This window comes from Pristiophorus japonicus, chromosome 7 (assembly GCF_044704955.1).
Source record: "Pristiophorus japonicus isolate sPriJap1 chromosome 7, sPriJap1.hap1, whole genome shotgun sequence".
NCBI classification, from domain to species: Eukaryota; Metazoa; Chordata; class Chondrichthyes; family Pristiophoridae; genus Pristiophorus; species Pristiophorus japonicus.
The window spans coordinates 30,818,800-30,841,446 of record NC_091983.1 but is presented as its reverse complement, the minus strand read 5'-3'; the positions used below and the strand labels follow the sequence as shown (position 1 = coordinate 30,841,446).

The 22,647-nt window shown below is 46.7% G+C and overlaps 1 long non-coding RNA gene across 2 annotated transcripts in view; it reads right to left on the bottom strand.

Annotated features, from left to right (window-relative positions):
- The window catches only part of LOC139266747 (uncharacterized), a 36,800-nt gene that overhangs the window by 5,739 nt on the left and 8,414 nt on the right, over nucleotides 1-22,647 (bottom strand). For both annotated transcript variants that reach the window (XR_011593758.1, XR_011593759.1), the window contains exons 2-3: nucleotides 19,297-19,535; nucleotides 7,116-7,419 (exon numbers count right to left, since the gene is read on the bottom strand). This is a non-coding gene — a long non-coding RNA (uncharacterized lncRNA). The remainder of the gene's footprint in view (nucleotides 1-7,115; nucleotides 7,420-19,296; nucleotides 19,536-22,647) is intronic.

Sequence of the window (22,647 nt, the reverse complement as noted above, 5' to 3'; positions counted from 1 at the left end):
ACCGAACCCTCCCCCTGCGATCAGAACAGCCGTGATCACTGACCCCTCCCAATGATCACTGACACCACATCTCCGTTCGCCGATCTGTCTCCAACCTCCGCGATCACCCCCGATGATACCCTCCAAACCACTCTGCAACCCCCCTACCTGCTCCTCTGCTGCAGGGTTCCCAGTGGTTCCCTGCCTGACAGGGAGCCACGCCCATCAATCAGGCTGGCTTACTGGCTGGGAACCCGCTAAAAAAAAAAACACATGCAGCGTTCGTGACCCGAATCTCTGGCCCCAGCTTGGAAATCCTGCCCCAGTAAATATCAGGGCCTTTGTTTCTGCTAGTCTCTAAATCCTCTCAGTTGCACCAATGTACTCAAAAGATAAGGGGGCTGCCACCATAACTCTGGTGTGAGAGCAGTAAAACCCCGTGTGAGAAATGGCCGAAGTGGCTGGAGTTATGGCAGGAGACCTCCGGAGCCCCTTGGAATTTTAGTCCCAGGTTTTGGGTGAACAAAGAGTGCTGAAGGGTCCAATATAGTATGTGGTGTTCACGTCCTCAGTGAATGTTGGGATCAGTTTACTTGGGCCCAAAGCAGCCAATCCAGTGGACTTAAGGGCACCACTGAGGCTGCCAGCAACATTTTTATTTAGCTGAATGTGGAGAAGTGCTCCTCCTGGCTCTACATTGAAACTGGAGGCTACTGCCGGTCACCCAGCTCCTGATCTCCGCTTCCTGAACTTAACGTTAACCAACGACCCCGCTGACCAACTTTCCTCTTCTTTGCGACTGGTGCTCTGTCTCTTGGGCTGTGACTAGCACACCATCAATCCAATATTACATAACAAAATCAAATAATCACCCTTAGTGCATTCCCTTAGTGCCTGTCTTCAGTGTGCCTTTGTCTGCCCTTGTGCTCCGACAAAGTGCTACCCCAGTGGCTGCAGCATGGCTGCACTAGCACACCAGTTGCATCATGATGACGCAAGAGGACCAATATCACGTGGTGCTCCTGCACACCAATTTCGAGTGCAAGCCAAATCCCGAGGCCGAAATTTCAATTACGGACTCAACAGTGATGTACAGAAAATTAGAATCACTTGTTTCATCTCAGCTTCCACCCAAACTTTTTAGCAATTCCAAATCAAGGTCGAAGTAAATCTGTATCGTCTCAAACAATAATGGAATTGCAGATGGGAATTGGAAACACACTTTACTTTGTCTTTGCGTGAAATGAATAAGCTTTAATGTCCAGCAACCATCAACTTGTGATTACATGATTATAGTATTTCCGCAGTTGCATTCTTGAGAGAGATTCAACGTACATAATTTGACAGCTAGAATAATTAAGTATAAGCTTGAGAAACATGAAATGAAATTGTTTCTCTAACTTGCACTCCACAACTAGATTTCAATGAAGACAGATTGCCTGAGTCTAGCTAATAATAGGATGGAATCATGTAAAATCTTTTATTTTATTCATTCAAGAAGCGTGGGTGTCGCTGGCAAGGTCAGTATTTATTGCCCATCTCAATTTGCCCTTGAGAAAGTTCTGGTGAGGTACTTTCTTCAACTGCTGCAGTCTGTGAGGTACTGCACAGTGCTGTTAGGGAGGGAGTTTCAGGATTTTGACCCAGCGACGATGAAGGAACACCATGGGAACACCACCACCTGCAAGTTCCCCTCCAAGTTGCATACCATACTGACTTGGAAATATAGCGACATTTCTTCATCGTTGAATGTTTAAGGTGGTGGATGGGATGCCAATCAAGTGGGCTGTTTTGTCCTCAATGTTATCGAGCTTCTTGAATGTTGTTGGAGCTGGACTCATCCAGCCATCACACTCCTGACTTGTGCCTTATAGATGGTGGAAAGGCTTTGGGGAGTCAGGAGGTCAAACACTCACCACAGAATACCCAGCTTCTGACCTGCTCTTGTTGCCACAGTATTTATGTGGCTGGTCCAGTTAAGTTTCTGGTCAATGGTGACCCCCAGAATTTTGATGATTGGGAATTCGGCAATGGTACTCCCGTTCAATATCAAGGGGCGGTGGTTAGACTCTTGTTGGAGATGGTCATTGTCTGGCACTTGTGTGGCGTGAATGTTAATTGCTACTTATCAGCCCAAGCCTGAATGTCGTCCAGATCTTGTTGCATGTGTGCATGGACTGCTTCATTATCTGAGGAGTTGCAAATGGCACTGAACACTGTGCAATCATCAGCGAACATCCCCATTCTGACCTTATGCTGGAAGGAAGGTCATTGATGAAACAGCTGAAGATGGTTGGGCCTAGGACACAGCCCTGAGGAACTCCTGTTGCGACATCCTGGGGCTAAGATGATTGGCCTCCAACAACCACAACCATCTTTCATTGTGCGAGGTATGACTTCAGCCAGTGGAGATTTTTCCCCCTGATTCCCAACGACTTTAATTTTACTCGAGCTTCTTGATGACACGCTCAGTCAAATGCCACCTTGACATCAAGTGTATTCACGTTCAATCACAAACGCAAATAATGAACTTTTGAAAGTAATACTCTTCTTTATTAGTTCTTTGTCTGATTGTGGAACATTCATCCTATTCAAACAGCAGAGTGGAGACTGCTTTTTATGTCAAAGCATTATTCTGGGATGAGTCTGCAGTAAGTCATCATTATCCTCTTTCTTCACTCATTAATTCCTTTCTAGTTTAGCTGAATTGGCTGTACTGCAGTCTTTTCTTAATGCTAAGAAACTTGTATTATTCACATTTTATGGAGTAGAACTTTAAAGATCTATTCTACTTACAATAGTGACTACACTTGAACATTAGCCTTAAACCACTTTGGGATGTCCTGAGGTCAGTCAATATGTAAGTAAGTTCTTTCTTTCTTGTCCTGTTTGTCCCAACTTGTCCTGACACTTTCTGAACATAATCCCCAGGTCTCTCTGTTCCTGCACCCACTTTAAAATTGTACCTTTTAATTTATATTGCCTCTCCTCATTCTCCCTACCAAAAGAAAATAACAATTTGCATTTATATAGCGCCTTTCATGACCTCAGTACATCGACCAAGTGTTTTGCAGCCAATGCAGTACTTTTCGAAGTGTAGTCACTTGTAATGTAGGAAACACAGCAGCCAATTTGTACAAAGTAAACTCCCACAGCAGCAATGTAACAATGACCAGATAATCTGTTTACTTGTGATGTTGATTGAGGTACAGTTTGAATATTAGCTAAGACACTGGGAATTTCTGTCCCCTGCTCTTCTTCAAAATAATGCCATGGAATCTTTCAAGTCAACCTGAGAGAGCAGAGTTTAATGTCTCATCCAAAAGACAACATCTCTGACAGCGCTGCACTCCCTCAGTATGGCACTGGAGTGTCAGTCTAGATTTTTGTGCTCAAGTTTCTGGAGTGGGACTATGAACCCACAGCCTTCTATTCAGAGGTGAGAGTGCTACCCACTGAGCAACAGCTGACATAAAATGCATCACTTCACACTTCTCTGCGTTAAATTTGATCTGCCATGTATCTGCCCATTTCACCAGTTTATCTATGTGCTTTTGAAGTTACTATCCTACTCACTGTTTACTACTTTTCTGAATTTTATGTCATCTGCAAACTTTGAAATAATGCCATGAATTCTTTGATGTGCTCAGTTGGAGTTCAAGAATATGCAGAGACCATGAGAGAAAGGATCATATCAAATCTTTCCTTTGCCATGCTCCTGGTGCTAAACAATTGGATCAGCACCAATCTACATGAGAGTAGTTCGTTCAGTATCTCCAATGCCAATTAAATCTTCCATAGAAACATAGAAATATAGAAAATAGGTGCAGGAATAGGCCATTCGAGCCTGCACCACCATTCAACAAGATCATGGCTGATCATTCACCTCAGTACCCCTTTCCTGCTTTCTCTCCATACCCCTTGATCCATTTAGCCATAAGGGCCATATCTAACTCCCTCTTGAATATATCTAACGAGCTGGCATCAACAACTCTCTGCGGTAGAAAATTCCACAGGTTAACAACTCTCTGAGTGAAGAAGTTTCTCCTCATCTCGGTCCTAAATGGCTTACCCCTTATCCTTAGACTGTGACCCCTGGTTCTGGACTTTCCCAACATCAGGACAAGTCTTCCAACTTATATCCTGTCCAGTCCCGTCAGAATTGTATATGTTTCTATGAGATGCCCCCATCATTCTTTTAAACTCCAGTGAATACAGGCTCAGTCGATCCAGTCTCTCCTCATATGTCAGTCCTGCCATCCCGGGAATCAGTTTGGTGAACCTTCGCTGCACTCCCTCAATAGCAAGAACGTCCTTCCTCAGATTAGGAGACAAAAACTGAACACAATATTCCAGGTGAGGCCTCACCAAGGCCCTGTACAACTGCAGTAAGATCTCTCTGCTCCTGTACTCAAATCCCCTAGCTATGAAGGGCAACATGCCATTTGCATTCTTCACCGCCTGCTGTACCTGCATGCCAAATTTCAATGACTGATTTACCATGACATCCAGGTCTCGTTGCACCTCCCCTTTTCCTAATCTGTCACCATTCAGATAATATTCTGCCATCATGTTTTTGCCATCAAAGTGGATAACCTCACATTTATCCACATTATACTGCATCTGCCATGTATTTGCCCACTCACCTAACCTGTCCAAGTCACCCTGCAGCCTCTTAGCATCCTCCTCACAGCTCAAACCACCACTCAGCTTAGTGTCATCTGCAAACTTGGAGATATTACACTCAATTCCTTAATCTAAATCATTGATGTATATTGTAAATAGCTGGGGTCCCGGCACTGAGCCCTGCGGCACCCCACTAGTCACTGCCTGCCATTCTGAAAAGGACCCGTTTATCCCGACTCTCTGCTTCCTGTCTGCCAACAAGTTCTCTATCCACGTTAATACATTACCCCCAATACCATGTGCTTTAATTTTGAACACCAATCTCTTGTGTGGGACCTTGTCAAAAACCTTTTGAAAGTTCAAATACACCACATCCACTGGCTCTCCCTTGTCCACTTTATTAGTTACATTCTCAAAAAATTCTAGAAGATTTGTCAAACATGATTTCCTTTTCTTAAATCCATGCTGACTTGGACCAATCCTATCACTGCTTTCCAAATGCGCTGCTATTTCATCTTTAAAAATTGATTCCAACTTTTTCCCCACTACTGATGTCAGGCTAACCAGTCTATAATTCCCCATTTTCTCTCTCCCTCCTTTCTTAAAAAGTGGTGTTACATGAGCTAGCCTCCAGTCCATAGGAACTGATGCAGAGTCGATAGACTGTTGGAAAATGATCACCAATGCATCCACTATTTCTGGGGCCACTTCCTTAAGTACTCTGGGATGCAGACTATCAGGCCCCAGGGATTTATCAGCCTTCAATCCCATCAATTTCCCTAACACAATTTCCTGACTAATAAGGATTTCCTTCAGTTCCTCCTCGCTAGACCCTCAGTCCCCTCGTATTTCCTTCGTGAAGCCAGAACCAAAGTATTTGTTCAACTGGTCTGCCATTTCTTTGTTCCCCATTATAAATTCACCTGAATCTGACTGCAAGGGACCTACATTTGTCTTCACTAATCTTTTTCTCTTCACATATCTATAGAAGCTTTTGCAGTCAGTCTTTATGTTCCCAGCAAGCTTCCTCACATACTCTATTTTCCTGCTCCTAATTAAACCCTTTGTCCTCCTCTGCTGCATTATAAAATTCCCCCAGTCCTCAGGTTTGCTGCTTTTTCTGGCCAATTTATATGCCTCTTCCTTTGATTTAACACTATCCTTAGTTTCCCTTGTTAGCCACGGTTGACCCACCTTCCCCATTTTATTTTTACTCCTTCATTGCTCTTTCCAAACAATCACTCAGTCTAACTCAGCAACAGAACCCCAACGTCTCAATGGCATCAGCTTTGGAGAAAAGATTGTCCTATGTTTGTCCCCCCCACTGCTTTGGGTCTTGCATACAGATGGACCTTTCGATGTCACTCTTCTGCCTCTATGTCAATCCGTTCTGCATGACTGCAGTGACCCAGAGCCTTATTTTGCCATGTTTCCTAATGCCACTGAATGCTTTTATGTTTGCTCCAAGCATGCGGGAGCTCGTTCACTCACTCGGCCCCCTCCGCACCAGCACCTTGGACCTGTGATTTAATACCAATAACCAGCACCTTCCATCAACACTCGAGGGAAGCACGACCTCCAGGAGTTTACTAAATAAGGAAGTCTTAGGCTCAGCCCTCACTGCACAGGTTTTGCTGTCTATGCTGTCGCACCTCCCTTCATTGACAGACTGAAAAATACTAAACTCCATATTAATGGCAAGCCGCAAACCTTTAAGAGCTGTCGGCTTGCCCAATTTTGTGCCTGCCAGCCAATCAAAACGTAGCATTCCTCCCTGTGTATGTTTTCAATGTGTAGGGAAAGAATTGAAATGAAGGGGTGGCCAGCCTTGCCTCCTTCGAGGGCAAGTGCACCCAGTGCCTCAGGCAAGTGCAGTTCCAATGTTGGTGGTCTCACAAATTCAGGGTTAGTGTTCAAAATGTGGACTCACCAGTGATTCTCACGAGATTAGAATCACAGATCCAAACTTATAATAAGGGGCCACCCATTTAAAACTGAGATGAGGAGAAATTTATTTTCTTAGAGGGTTGTAAATCTGTGGAATTCGCTGCCTCAGAGAGCTGTGGAAACTGGGACATTGAATAAATTTAAAACAGAGATAGACAGTTTCTTAGCCAATAAGGAAATAAGAGGTTATGGGGAGTGGGCAGGGAAGTGGACCTGAGTCCATGATCGGATCAGCCAAGATCGTATAAAATGGCGGAGCAGGCTCGAGGGGCCGTATGGCCTACTCCTGCTCCTATTTCTTATGTTCTTATGTTCAAACTTGTTGGCACTCCCAAATCAAGGTCCAACTACATCTGGAACTTCAGGTGGAAATCAGAAGCACACTTTTCTTTTTGCTTGAAATTACTAAGCTGTAATACCCAGCAGCCAACCAGTAATAATTACAAGATTAAAGCTTTTCTCATTTACAATCTCCTGAGAGGTCTAAAGTACATGAATTGACAGCTAGAGCAATTAAATGCGAACTTGATAAATTAGATCATTTCCAAGACTTGCATCCTCACCAATAACTTGTATTTTCAGAGTGAAGAAAAGTTGCCTGAGTCCAGGTATTAACATGGACAATAAAATCATACAGAACGTTGAAGTGAAGTCGTGGACTTCTGAAAGTTGTAATTTTCGTATCTAGCTCAGCAGGATGGAAGAGTAGAAAAAAGTATCTAATTTGTTTTCCTACTTTTCTACAATAAGAACGGAACTTAATCCGAGTCAATAATGTTGCAGAAGATACAACCAGCTTTCCACAAAGTACTGATGAACAGTAGCTGTGACGAACATCTTTGAAAACTATTTCAGTTCCTTGAGTGGCTGCAATTAAATAGAAAGTTGAATTATAAGTTTATATATATATATATATACATAGGGTTAGATTTTAGGCTTTTGGGGTGATAATGGCGGTGGGGCGGGAATGTTAGCGGCCGGGAATAGTTTGTGCTCTCGTAGTTAAGTTTGGGCATCTGGGCCCTGCATCAGGGGGAGCAGCACTAATGGAGGCATTGTACACCTCTCTTGGTGCAAGGATGGGAAACTCCTGAGCTAAAGAGTCGGGCCAGGAGCACTCCGAGAGACGTCTGGGGAAGGTGGGGGGGTAAAACATTAAAAAAAACCCGCAAAAACATTCCCAAAATATTACCCACATCACCAGAATACAAATCGCTAAACAATTAAAAGAAAAAACAATCACACTTACCTTGGGAGTCCATTACCTACCGCTCCACTAATGGGATCCTTCTTTCCTTTCCTTTCCCTTCCCTCCCCTTCCCTTCCCTCCCTCCCCTTCCCTTCCCTTCCCTTCCCTCCCCTTCCCTTCCCTTCCCTCTCCTTCCCTTCCCTCCCCTTCCCTTCCCTTTCCTTCCCTTCCCTTCCCTTCCCTCTCCTTCCCTTCCCTCCCCTTCCCTTCCCTTCCCTCCCTTCCCTTCCCTTCCCTTCCTCCCTTCCTTCTTCTCTTCCTTCCTCCATGGATGCGCACTTCTGGGCGGATGGATTGGACAGGAGCTCAAACTCACACCGGTGTCGCAGCCAGGGGTGTTGCACACCGGTGCAGCTCTTCCGGGTGGTGCTGCTCCACGCCACCATAAAACCCGACCTGAGGATCGCTGCAGGGCGCTGGAGGCTGACCGCCCGCCCAGATGAAACCCAGAGCGCAGAAGACCCAAAAATCCAACCCATAGAATGTATAGCACAGAAACAGGCCATGCGGTCCAACTGCTCTATGTCGGAGTTTATGCTCCACACGACCCTCCTCCCATCACTCTTCATCTAACACTATCAACATAATCTTATATTCCTTTCTCCCCCATGTATTTATCTATCTTCTTATTAAATGTATCTGCGATATTCATCTTAACTACTCCTTGTTGTAACGAGTGCCACATTCTAACCGCTTTCTGAGTAAAGAAGTTTCTCCTGAATTCCTTATTGGATTTTTTAATGACTATATTATATTTATTGTCCCTAGTTTTGTTCTCCCCACAAGTGGAAATATCTTCTCTACATCTAACCTATCAAACTCCTTTATTATCTTTAAGACCTCTATTAGGTCACCCCTCATCCTTCTCTTTTCTAGAGAAAAGAGACCCAGACTGTTCAATCTTTTCTGATAGTTTTAACCTCTCAGTTCTATATCATCCTTTATTGTAATTTCTGCCTGCGCAGAAATCAAGCGCAGGCAGCGGAACGAGCGTGCGGCAAACCAGGTTCCTCACCCACCCCTTCCCTCAATGACTGTCTGTCCCACCTGTGATAGAAACTGTGGTTCTCGTATTGGACTGTTCAGTCACCTAAGAACTCATTTTAGAGTGGAAGCAAGTCTTCCTCGATTCCGAGGGACTGCCTATGATTATGATGATGTACAGTATTCCAAGTTTGTTCCAGCCAAGGTTCGATACAAGTTTAACATTCACATCAGCTTTTGTATCCTATTTCCTGACGTTTCCCCAATATATTCAAAGCAAAGCTAACTGACTGGGACCATGCTACCATGATGCTCCATCTACTGGTCAAAGTGAAATAAAGCAGTCTCACAACAGTGGCCGACGAGATTGGTTATGGCAATCGAATCTACACCCTGCTGTTTCAGAGATGGGTGTGGGGGCGAAATTGGGCTCAGTGATGCCCGTTTTTTGGGCACTACTAGGCCCTTAGAGTTCCGAAGGGGCATCCGTGACGTGCGAGCACACTTCTGACGTGAATTGCATGGACTACATATTGGTAAAGGGGGTTAAAGGAGTTCACGCGCACACACTTAACATCCGCCGGAATTATGCAGAGCAGGCAGATCATGTCAGATTAGTGTTATGTCAGTGCTGCCATTTTGGACCTCCATGCTCCAGCAACACCCTCTCTTAAGCTAGCAGAGCTGAACACGTGTTAAGCTCCCCCCCCTGCCCACCACCAGCACGATTTAAAAGGATCATCAACTACTTATAGGTTAGTTGCTGGTTGATTTCTTCTGGCTGTTGCTACAATTCTACACATTTTTGATGCTCTCTATAGTTGTTTCAAGTTGCAAAAGTCTACAGAGAGTGGTGTGGCTGGGGCTGAAGTAATTTTTGCAGACGTCACGGCTGCTGCACAAACCAGTTGCTCTCACACATGGGTGTACTTGTAGGCCGTCCTCTTGGAATGGAGCAAAACTGCACGCACATTGATTTGCGTGTCAACTCTGCCATGTACCTGAACCGAGAGGGATTCCACTCCCACGACATGCAGCTGGTGTGTGAACGTAGACATGCAAGTCAATACCCGATATCTTCGCAGCAGTCATGAAGCCTTCATTCTGCGGCAGTCCGCTGTGCCAGCTGTAGTTCAGCCACTACCGCAAACCAAAGGTTGGCTGCTGGGCGACAAGGGCTATCCACTGACCACATGGCTTGTGACACCAGTTCAAAACCCACGCACACGTGCGCAGTATGCATACAATGAGAGCCATGCTGTCTCAAGAAATGTGACAGAGCAGACCATTGGCTAGCTGAAGCAATAATTCTGCTGCCTGGAAAGTGCTGGAGGAGCCCTGCATTACTTGGCTGAGTGGGTTTCAAGATTTGTGGTGGTATGCTGAATGCTGTACAACTTTGCCACCATGTGGGAACAGCCCTTGCCACCACCTAACAGGAGAGAAGCTCAGGAGCAGAAGCACGAGGAGCAGGAGGTGCTGGAGGAAGGGGAGGAAATGGAGGACAAGGGAGTGGAAGGGAAGGGACAGCCCCTTTCAGCCCAGGCTTTACATGAAGAACTAAGTCAACTGCAATTCCAATAATCTCGACCCCAATTCCCCATTCACCAACAGTCCCACCTTCTCTATGTCACTGACTATCACATCGTCCAATTGACCACAATACAAAAATAAAGCCAACACAAAATACATATTCCAAACCAAATTTATGGATTAAATCATGGCATATTGCATACAATCATAAACTAATCACCCTCGTGCATTCCCTTAGCGCCTGTCTTGCATGTGCCTTTGCCTGTCCTAGTGCTCCAACGAAGTGCTACCCTTCTGGCTGCAGCATGGCTGGTGGAAGGCTGCTGACTTTCAGTGGGGGAGACTGCAGATGGACTTGTAGGATGACTTCAAGCAGCTCTAGCCTTAGAATGTCTGGCTGCGGACTGCATCACCTCGGCGTGTGTGGCAACAGTCTGAGCTGGCTGGCTGACAGGCAGCAGCATGGGCACTGACAGAGTGGTAGGAGTCGGAGGACGAATGCTGTCATCCTGAGAGAGGACAGCTGGTTAGTCCTCCACAGAGCCACTGTCACTCCGCCGGGGCAGCGCCACAGTATTCCTAGTCATTTATTGGTGAACAGATTGCTGGACTGCTGTGATACCCTGGAATCCCCTTTGTATACAGAGCCATGATGGCACCAGTCTGAGCTTCCAGTGCAGCACTCAGACATTGAGTGGCTGCTGTTTGAGCTTCAGTGGAAGCTGAGATGTCACCCATCATACCCAGCATCATGCTTATTTCTACAGGCTCAAGCAGGCTCAAGGGGCCACATGGCCTACTCCTGTTCCTATTTCTTATGTGCTTATGTTCTAAGTATGTTCGTGGAGGTGGCCACCTATTCCATGCTGGAAAAGATGGGCTTCAAGCTCTGTGAAAAGCCCTATGCCAAGATGGTGGCGGACACCACCATGTTCTTTGTCATTGAATGCAGGCTTTCTGGCAGGCTTCCCAATGCAACAAGCATTTCGGTGTGTACATCCAACAGCCTTTTTCTGTAGCCTGGCCCATTGAAGTCCTCTTCTGAGTCCTCTACAGCAGAACACGTGTGTCACCTTGTCCTCCGGCAAACTGACAGCTGCACTATCCTGACCCCTGTCCTGGCTGCAGCGCAATTGTTCTCGGTGACTCACCAGGTGCAGATCCCGCCTCTATCCTATCCTCTAAATTACGCGCAGTGTCAGCATCTGATCTGGTGGCTGACAGTGTGAAATCGAGTGACGGTGTGTCTTCATCATCATTGGCTTCTTGCTCTTCCTCCACTGCCTGGGCAGGTTGCATTTCTTGGGTATATGAAAGGAAAAAGAGACAAGAGTAGGGATGTGGTGAGGGGAGAGGAGAAATTAAGAAGTGCATGCTTACACCACCTGCAGCTTGTAAATCAGAAGAGATTGTGGGATGAGAGGCAAGTGGGATGTGAGAAGGAGGATTAGATATGAGGATACCGTCATCTTCAATAGATTAAACATTGCCGGTGGCCATGACCTCAACAATTGCCTTTCCCATAATAGTCAGCAACGTCTCTTCCATGGGGGGGTAGAACATGCAGGCATGGCTTTCCCCCTCCAGTTAGTTCCTGCTGCCTCCAGTTGTCCGCCACTTTGTCCTGCAAGAGAGAGGGAAGTGTGTCGGTGAGTGTCAGGCAATATGTTTGGGTGATGTGGCTGTCATGGTTAAATAGCTTGCACTGTGGAGAAGATGTGAGATGTGGTGTGAGGCTTGCGACAGTGCTAACTAAGTGTGTGAGAGTGAGGTGAAGCATATGAATGTTAGTTATGAGTCCTGAATGATAGAGATTGTGGGTATGTGGTGAATTGAGCAGTGTGTGAGGCTAGTGGTGCAGTTAGTAGGATATGGCATTTGAAGATGCATTCACTGACCTTGACCTCTCATGTGAGGTCATTAAACTTCATGCTGCACTGCATCTAGGGCCTTGGGCTATCTGTTCCCACTACCTCCTCACGGTGCGTCTGGAGGGCCTACTACCCCGCTGAGGATACAGGACATCTCTCCTCCTTTCCATCTCCTCCACCAGTGCAGTGTCCGAAAACTTGGGTGGCCACTCTCTTCCATGGTCAGCCATTCTTCTCTCTTTTCCAGGTCAGATTCAGTTACAGAATGACTCTTAGTACCTGCTCCAGCCACGCTGCACCTCCCCTTTAAAAGGTGCAAGCGAGCTATAAGTAGTGCAGGCACGTTACTAACGATATTCGGCCCCCTGCTGACGCGTGCAGCCAATGAACTGTGCGATTAGCACTGGCTACAGGCAGAAATCATGATAATAAGCAGGCAACACGAAGTTGGTGTGCTGCCTGCATTACACTGGACGGGCGTGGGTTAATCGCGCATCGTGATCCCCACACCCATTCTCGGGGGCCATCCAATTTAACCCCCGGGCATTCTTCCCTACGCTATCGCTCCTCTGCCTTTTTCATAATAATTTTTTCCCCCGAGACTTCAGAGGCACTAACTAAATACTTGCATCATAAATCTGGACTTTAAAAAACTGACTGATATGAAAATAGAAATTCCAGTGCCTCAGTGTTGTACATTAATCACCAGTGATTTGTAGACTGTGCTGTATGGTATGATTAATTCCCACTTTGAGAAGAACATCAAAATTGCTGGCAAGTGCAAGTGGCGGCTGTGTGTTGCTGACCAATTACACTGACTGAAAAAGGGATTATTGCTCGTTACGCTCATTCCCTATTTGCCAAAGTCCCAGTAGGTTCGTGTGCTGTCTTTCAAACTCCACTTTGAAGTAGGCATTGCATGAGTGGCTGCTTACTTCTTAGTTTCAGTGCTGGGTGGTCAGTCACTGCGAAAGTCTGCTGTTATTGAGTTGGGTTCAGAGCGCCACTTGCTCTACACCTAGTGGAAGAGGATGAAAAAGACTGCAAAGGACAGCCGCTATGTGGGATGGCAAGCAAGCTGTGGAGTGTTCTCTATCCAGCACCGAGCACACATGTTACCATCCTGGGTAGATCTTCTTGGGAATGTCAGAGCAGAAGGATCTTGGAGGATTTTGGTTATAAGCTGGGAAGCCAGTGACAAAGCTCTGCTATTGGCTCAGCCAAGACCTTGTAGGAATAGTGACTGGTAAGTTACCCAAAGGGAGCCTTCGAAGGTGAAGTTTTAACTTGAAAGTTGACCACATAAAATGGAGTTCAGCTGTTGAACTGAATGCTGTGAAAATACCTTTACCCAGGCTTTTAGCCATAAAATAATCTAACCTGAAGGTCATAACGAATCAAAGCTCTAACACTGCTAGGTTAATTGCACCAGAAGGTTTGGGGGCTAAATTGGATATCCCTTGAAAACGGGCGCAAGGATCGTGATGCGTGATTAACCCGCCCCTATTGCTTCCGATGCACACAGCACGCCAACTTCGTGCTGCCTGCTAATCTGCATGAGTGCTGTGTGCAGCCAGTGCTAACGGAGCTGTTGAGTGGCTGCATGCCTCAGCAGGGTACCCACATTTGTGCGAGGCTAGCACCAGTTAAAGCCACCTGCACTTCTTAAAGCCAGACTCCACCTCTTAAAGGGAGGTGTATTCTGGCAGGAGCAGGTGCTGGAATTGTTTGTGGAAGATAGTCTGAGCAGGAAGAAGAGTGAATTATGGCACAACAGGGGAGAGAGCATGGTCAAAGGTTCTCTGACGCTGCACTGGAGGCATTGGTGGAGGAGGTGGAGAGCAGTCCTCTATCCACAGGGTGCCAAGAGGCCCTCCAGACAATATCTCAAAAGGCAGTGGGAGCAGATAGCCATCACAGACAATGCCGGGAGTCAAGCCTCGAGGACCTGGATGCAGTGCCAGAAGAAGTTCAATGACCTCACACGAGTAATCAAGGTCAGTGAATTCAACTTCAAATAGCATATCCCACCAACTGCACCCTATCCTCATACACTGCTCAATGCACCACACCCCCATCACTCACCTACCAGCAACCAATCAGGACTCATTCCTCACATTCATAGCCTCACCTCACCCTCACACACTTAGCACTGCTGCAAGCCTCACACACACATCTCACAGCTTGCACACTCTACCAGTTATTCAACCATGACAGGCATATCACCCAAACACATTGCCCCATGCTCACTGTCACATGTCCCTCTCTCTTGCAGGACAAGTTGGTGCATAATCGGAGGCAACAAGAGGGAACCAGTGGGTACAGGCATGGCTGCTTGTTGTTACCCCGATGGAGGAGATGGCGGTTGCCATCATTGGAGCAGTCAGCGCTGAGGCTATTGCCAGTGGCTGGGCTGAAACCTTCGAAGGTTACGGTATCCTCATATCTAATCCTTCTCACATCCCACTTCCCCCTCATCCCACAATCTCTTCTGATTTACAAGTTGCAGATGGTGCAAGCATGCATTACTTTCTTCTCCACGCCCCTCCCCCCCTCCTCACACTGCAACCCTACTCTTGTGCCTTCCTCCTTTCAGATTCCCAAGAACTGCAACCTGGCCAAGCAGTGGTGGAAGAGCAACAGGTGGAAGAACAGGAAGACAGTGATGAAGAAGAAACACTGTCACTCGATTTCACACTCAATAACAACAACTTATATTTATATACCACCTTCAACGTATTAAAAAGTTTCAATGGAACGCGCAGCTATTAGTTCAGATACTGACACTGCACGTAATTTAGAGAATAGCTTAGAGGCAGGATCTGCATTTGATGAGACACCAGACATGAGAGGCCTGCAGGTCGGGAACAAGAGTAACACAGGTGCCTGCCCGCCAGAGGGCGAGGTCATGATGCTTTCATTAATAGATATTAAAAGAAGCAGTGGTCCTCGAACTGATACCTGGGGAACAGGGTTCCTCCAGTCCAAAAAACTGTTCACCACTGCGCTCTCTTTCCTGTCACTTAGCCAATTTCGTATCCAGGCTGCCACTGTCTCTTTTATTACACGGGCTTCATTTTTGCTGGCAAGCCTATTATGCGGCACTTTGTCGTATGACTTTTGGAATTCCACATACAAGCGCATTACCTTCATCAATCCTCTCCGTTACCTCATCAAAAAACTTCATCAAGTTGGTTAAACAAAATTTGCCTTTAACAGAGCCATGCTGGCTTTCCAGAAATAAGTCACCCCTATCCAAGTGACTGTTAATTTTGTCCCTGATTACTGTTTCTAAAAGATTCCCCACCACCAAGGTTAAACTGACTGGTCTGTAGTTACTGGGTTTATTTTTACACCCTTTTTTGAACAATGGTATAACATTTGCAATTCTCCAGTCCTCTGGCACTACCCTATATCTATGGAGGATTGGAATATTATGATCTGTACCTCCGCGATTTCCGCCCTCAATTCCCTCAGCATCCTAGGATGCATCCATCTGCTCCTGGTGATTTATCTACTTTAAGTACAGCCAGCCTTTCTAATACCTCTTCTTTATCATTTTTTATCCTATCAAGTGTCTCCACTACCTCCTCTTTCACTATTTCTATGGCAGTATCCTCTTCCTTGGTGAGGACAGATGCAAAGTACTCAGTTAGTACCTCAATCAAACCCTCTGCCTCCATGCGTAGGTCTCCTTTAATTGGTCCCACCCCTCCACTTACTACCCTTTTACTATTTATATGCCTATAGAAGACTTTTTGAGTACTTTTATGTTGGCTGCCATTTTAGTCTCATACCCTCTCTTTGCCCCTCTTATTTTCTTTATCACTTCTCCTCTGATCTTTCGATATATTGCCTGATTCTCAGATGTATTTGCAACCTGACATCTGTCATATGCGCTCTTTTTCTGCTTCATCATATTCTCTATCTGTTTCGTCAACCAGGGAGCTCTGACTTCAGTTGCCCTATTTTTCCCCCTCGTGGGAATACACCTTGACTGTACCCAAACTATTTCCTCTTCAAAGGCAGCCCATTATTCCACTACAGTTTTGGCTGCCAGTCTTTGATTCCAGTTTACCCAGGCCAGATCGTTTTCATCCCACTGAAATTGGCCTTCCCCCAGTTAAACATTTTTCCTCTAGATTACTCGCTGTCCTTTTCCATAGCTAATTTAAACCTTATAATACTATGATCACTGTTCCCTAAATGTTCACCTACTCACACTTGCTCCACTTGACCTACCTCATCCCCCAGAACAAAATCCAGCAATCTCCTTCTCTTCTTACGCAGTCCCTCGTAGCCAAGGATGACTTGCTTCCACACTAATGAGTTCTCAGGTGACTGATGAGTCCAATGCGGGATCTACAGTCGCTGTCACAGGTGGGGTAGATGGTGGTTGTAGGGACGGGTGGGTGGGGTGCTTGGGGTATCGTGCGTTCCTTCCACTGTCTTGGCTTCCGTGTGCTCCCGGCGAAGAGACTCAAGACATTCGGCACCTTCCCGGATGCTTCTCCTCCACTTTGAGCGTTCTTGGGCCAGGGATTCCCAGATGTTGGTGAGGATGTTGCACTTTTTCAAGGATGCTTTGAGGGTGTCCTTGAAGCGTTTCCTCTGTCCACCTGGGACTCCCCTGCGTGTCGGAGCTCCGAGTAGAGTGCTTGTTTTGGGAGTCTAGTATCCGGCATGTGGACAATGTGGCCCATCCATCGGGGCTGATCGAGTATGGTCAATGCTTCGATGCTAGGGATGTTGGCCTGAGCGAGAACACTAACGTTGATGCGCCTATCCTGCCAATGGATTTGCAGGATCTTGCAAAGGCAGCGTTCGTGATACTTCTCTAGTGCTTTGAGGTGCCTGCTGTACATTGTCCATGTCTCTGAAGCATACCCACCCTTCTATATGCTTCATCCAGCAATGCCTCCTCCCTCATCAGGCCGGAAACATACTGATCAAAAAATTTCTCCTGAACCCACTTCTGAAATTCTTCCCCTTCTCTGCCCTTACACTGTTATGATTCCTAGCCATATAGATGGTGTCCTTGACCCCTCCAGGATATCCTCCCTCTCCAGCACTGTAAAATTCTCCTTAACCAATACTGTCACACCACCTCCTATCTTTCCTTCCCTATCTTTCCCTAACACCTTATAACCAGGAATATTTAATACCCAATCCTGCCTTTTGAGCCCGGTCTCAGTTATTGCCACGTCATATTCCCATGTGGCTATTTGTGCCAGTAGCTCACTTACCTTGTTTATTACACTTTATGCATTCACATACATGCTTACTTACTGATTTGCCTTTCTTTGACCGATGAGTGTGGCCCAAGAGGAATAACCGCCTTGGGCCACACTCGCGTAACCTGCGGCACACTGAAGCTTCTCGCCAGAGGTGCTGACTCGAGGCAGGCAGCTACGGGGTAACCGCCTCTCACTGCCAGCTGTCTGATTGGCGGGCCAGTGTGATTGGCAGGCCTGTCCAGCCACTTATGTGTGTTTGGGGGGGAAATGGGTTCTGCCTTCTCTTTGCACTGATTGGCCAGGGAACCCTGGTTGAGAAAGCCTGCAAATGCATGTCAGTGGCTGGACAGGCCTGCCAATCACACGCTGGCAGTGAGGGGTGGTTACCCGCAGCTGCCTCCCATCAGCATCTCTGGCACGAAGCTTCAGTGTGCCGCAGGAGTGCGAGTGCGCGGCCCGTTTATGGTCGGGCTTATTTGCACTGTGTTTCTGACTGATTGGCACTCCATTATCACATGACCTGATTGCGGATTGGTCTCCTTGTAGGATAAACCACACCCAGAAGTATCTCTGGAGTGTGTAATTGGAACCGCCCAGCCCAAGTTCTGAGTGACTTTGCAAAGTGTAATTCGAGCCATTCTGACTTCAGAACTCCCCTGCAAGCAGTCACAGAGAGGATAGAGCTCTGAGCAAAAACCTCCCAAATCCCTGAGCCCAGCCCAAGTGCATGCTTCTCCTCCCCCAGCCAAAATCCCTGACACCCCCAGCCCAAGTTCCCATCCCCACCCCAAGCCCAAGTGCTGCCTCCCCCAGCCGAAGTCGATTACCCCAGCACCTTACCCCCCACCACCGCCATAGATGGGGCATTGTGTGTGGGTCATGGATTGTTAACAGGTTTATTGGGTATGAAGTGAATAGTGACAGTGTCCTGACTTCTGAATTTCATCCACTCCAATGATGTCCCCTGTAACACATGCACCAAACTTGCCGTGAAATCGGCTGTGGGTGTAAAGGGGGTTGGAAGAACGTGATACGTCTTCCTTGAGTTCCTTCTCTCTCCTCCATCCCCATCCCACTTCCCCATCTCTCTCTCTCTCCCTCACCGTCTCTCTACCTCTTCCCCCCCACATCTCCCTCTCTCCTCCCCCCGCCCCCCCCGGCTCTCTCTCTCTTCCCCCCCACCCCGGTTCTCTGTCTCTCCCCCCCGCCATGCCGCCTCTCTCCCCACCAGCCCGCCCGCCCACTGCTTTTCTCTGTCCCCCTCTCTCCCCCACTACCTCCGATGTTTTCTCTCCCACAGAAGGCTGCAATGATGCAAAGGCTGGAAGCAATGTTTCAGCAGTGGACTCCATGTGGACTCGTCGGGGCCCCACTTCCAGTTCCGGTTTCGGGTCCGAGGAGTCTGAGCATGCGCGAGAGGCGTCGGGGCAGAATCCTCGAGGATGCAGGTGCAGAAAAAACACAGTGCATATAGTCACTCTGTCCATTTATTGAATTGCGCTGCCCAATCAAGAGTGCTGTGCGGCCACACACACGCGCAAAGTTTGGGGGAACAGTGGCTGCAAGGTGCACAATTTAATGGATGGTATATCTTCAGGGTCCAAATTGAGTGCACTAATTTCAAGAAAGCCTAAGTTGTAAAATTAACCTCAGTCCTGTTAATTAAAATATTAAAAAATATTTCCCTTAGAATATGAGCCATCATATTTCCTCTTGACTTTCCTTCCTCTTTAAACTATTGTTATACAGTAGTCCGCTTCCAGTCTTCTCCTTAGGATAGATTTACACTCAGTCCTCGTAATATACCAAATGCTTCCTTGACAAGACTTCAAAATCCTCTGTGATGCTAAAAATACTAATACATACCAACCTTTTTTTAAGCTGTCAGCTTTTCAGCCCATGTCAGTCATTCAGAAGGAAATGAGATAGCAGGTTATTCATAAGCAGCACTTTGGATCAGTTGGAGGGCAGGACTGAAAGCTATTAGAACCAATCAAATATTTTTTCCAAACTTTGGTTGCACACCAATTTGAGGGAGGAATGTTTCAAGATGAACTGATGGTTTCTAAGAGTCACAGTTACAGGGTATGTATTGCAGATGCTGGAAATCTGAAATAAAAACAGAAAATGCTAGAAATACTCAGTGAGCAAGGGGTACCGTAGCATAGTGGTTATGTTACTGAACTAGTAATCTAGAGATCTGCACTAATTATTCGGAGACATGATTTCAGATCCCACCACGGCATTCTATGATTCATGGGAAGCTAATAATGAAGCTCACTAAAGTTAGCGTAAATAAGAAAACAGTATTAGAACAAATAACGGCACTAAAGATTGACCTGATGGTTTTCACCCTAGGGTTTTAAAGGAAACAGGTGAAGAAGTTGCAGATGCCTTTAGCCATAAATTTCCAAAGCTCTCTTGATTCAGAAATTGTCCCTTTAGATTGAAAAATTGCAAATGTAACTCCATTATTTAAGAAAGGTGAGCGAGAGAAACCAGGAAATTATTGACCTGTTAGTCTAACATCTGTGTGGGAAGTTATCAGAATCTATAATTAAAGGAAAAAGTCATTGAGTACTTAGAGACATTTTGCGCTGATTAGAAAGAGCCTTATTGGATTTGTAAAGAGTAGGTCATGTCTAACAAACCAAATTCAATTTTTTGAGGAAGTAGTAGACAGGGTCCATTGATGTAGAGGTCCTAGGATCATAGGTACACTCGTGCTGGGTCCGGTATATAACCTGAACTTCACCTTTGTATCTTCACTTCTGGAAGCCATTCAAGACTGACCAGATGACACCTAGTCACTGGCTCACAGTACAGAGTTTATTGTACCATTTCATTCACCACAACTGGCGACGAGGCAAATATGAACCCACGCTAAAGCATGGAGAGCACAGCACTATCGAGTACTGTTGGAATTCTCATGAGATTCAATGAGGGAGAGGATTGGGGAGATTTCATGGATCATCTTGACCAGGATTTCGCTGCAAACGACTTAAACAAAGACAAGGATGCAGAGAAACACAGGTCAGTTCTTCTCACCATCTGTGGCCCCATGATCTGTGCACACATCAAGAATCTGCTCTCACCTGCTCTTCCTACAGAAAAGGATTACAAAGAACTGTTCTAGTTCGGGAACACATTAAACTCACGGAAGGAATCCTCGTATCCAAATATCGCTTCTATAAGCATGTTCGTCCAGAAGGCCAGGACGTAGCGACATTTGTTGCCAACTTGTGATGTCTTGCAGGGCCTTGAGAATTTGGGCCTGCATTGGAAGACATGCTGCGTGACTTTTTGGTGATCGGGGTCAACCATGAGGCGAACTTAAGTAAGCTGCTGGCTGCGGCGACGCCGGACCTCAGCAAGGTCATCACCATCGCCCAGGCTTGCATGTCCACGCAGAAAGGCATGAAGCAGATATCACGACAAAACTAGAACTCCACGGCAAGCACGGTGCACCAAATTGTTTCGACGGCCGGCAGAGCTGCACATGGCAGGGCCTACTCGACTGTGTCTTCAAGACCGGGAGCCGCTCAAAGTTCGCCATCGAGGGCCTATTCGACTGCGTATGCGAGAACGGGAGCCGCTCAAAGCCTGCCATCGGGCGCAAATCCAAGTTCAATGTGTTGGCGTTGCGGGGGCAATCACCGACTCCATCAGTGCCACTTCAGGCAGTATGTATGCAGAGGGTGTGCAAAGACGGGGCATCCTCAGCAGACGTGTCCACAGCAGAGCAAGCGAGCTGCGACACATCACGTGGATGATGATCAATCCAGCGTGGATCTGGCGATGCAGCCTGAGGCATTTGAGAGCTCCGAGGAAAAATGTATAGCGTACGTGCATTCCTAACAAAGAGCCAACCGATAATGATGGAAGTAAAATTACTAACAAAGAGCCAACCGATAATGATGGAGCTAAAATTAAATGGCATGCCGGTATCCATGGAATTAGACACGGGTGCGAGGCAATCAATAATGAGCCTGAGGACTTGCGAAAAACTGTGGGAGACCAAGGCAGAGAGACCCGAGCTGAGTCCGATAAATGTGAAATTGCGTACCTACACCAAAGAGCTCATACCAGTGATCGGTAGTGCAGCAGTAAGAGCGTCATACGAGGGAGTGGTTCATGAGCTACCATTATGGATTGACCCGGGCAACGGCCCATCGTTATTTGGCAGCAGTTGGCACTTGAAAATAAAATGGAAATGGTACGATATCAAACCTTTGTCATCAGCGGATGATGATTTGTGTGCTCAAGTGCTGAGCAAATTTCCCTCACTGTTTGAACCAGGAATTGGCAGCTTCAAGGGAGCCAAGGTGCAGATTCACCTAGGCCCAGACGCAAGGCCCATCCATCACAAAGCCAGGGCGGACCCGCACATGATGAGAAAAAAGGTCGAGCACGAATTGGATAGGCTACAATGAGAGAGTGTCATCTCACCGGTCGAATTTAATGAATGGGCCAGCCCATTGTTCCGGTGTTAAAGAGCGACGGCACGGTGAGGATTTGTGGAGACTCCAAGGTCACGATCAACTGAGTTTCGAAACAAGATCCGTACCCGCTACCAAAAGCTGATGACCTGTTTGCAACGCTAGCCGGAGGAAAATCGTTCACCAAATTGAATCTAACACCAGCCTACATGACACAGGAACTGGTTGAATCATCAAAGAAACTTATGTGCATCAACACACACAAAGGACTGTTTATTTACAACAGGTACCCTTTTGGCATTCGTTCGGTGGCAGCCATATTTCAGAGAAACATGGAGAGCCTATTGAAATCCGTCCCCAGGACTGTGGTATTCTAAGATGACATCCTAATCACCACCGAGCACCTGCACAATCTGGAAGAGGTTCTGCGTCGTCTGGACAAAGCGGGACTCAGGCTGAAATGTTCGAAGTGTGTTTTCATGGTACCAGAGGTCGAATTGTTTGGACGAAATATTGCTGCAGACGGAATCAGGCCTACAGACGTGAAAACAGAGGCCATCAAAAATGCGCCCAGGCCCCAGAATGTGACGGAGCTACATTCGTTGCTGGGTCTTCTCCTCTACTTCGGTAACTTCTTACCCAAATTGAGCATAATATTAGAGCCTTTGCACAAGCTGCTCAGGAAGGAGATGACTGGGTATGGGGTGAACTTCAAGACAGAGCCTTTGAGAAGGCTAGAAATCTGTTGTGTCCCCACAAGCTACTGGTACTGTATGACCCAT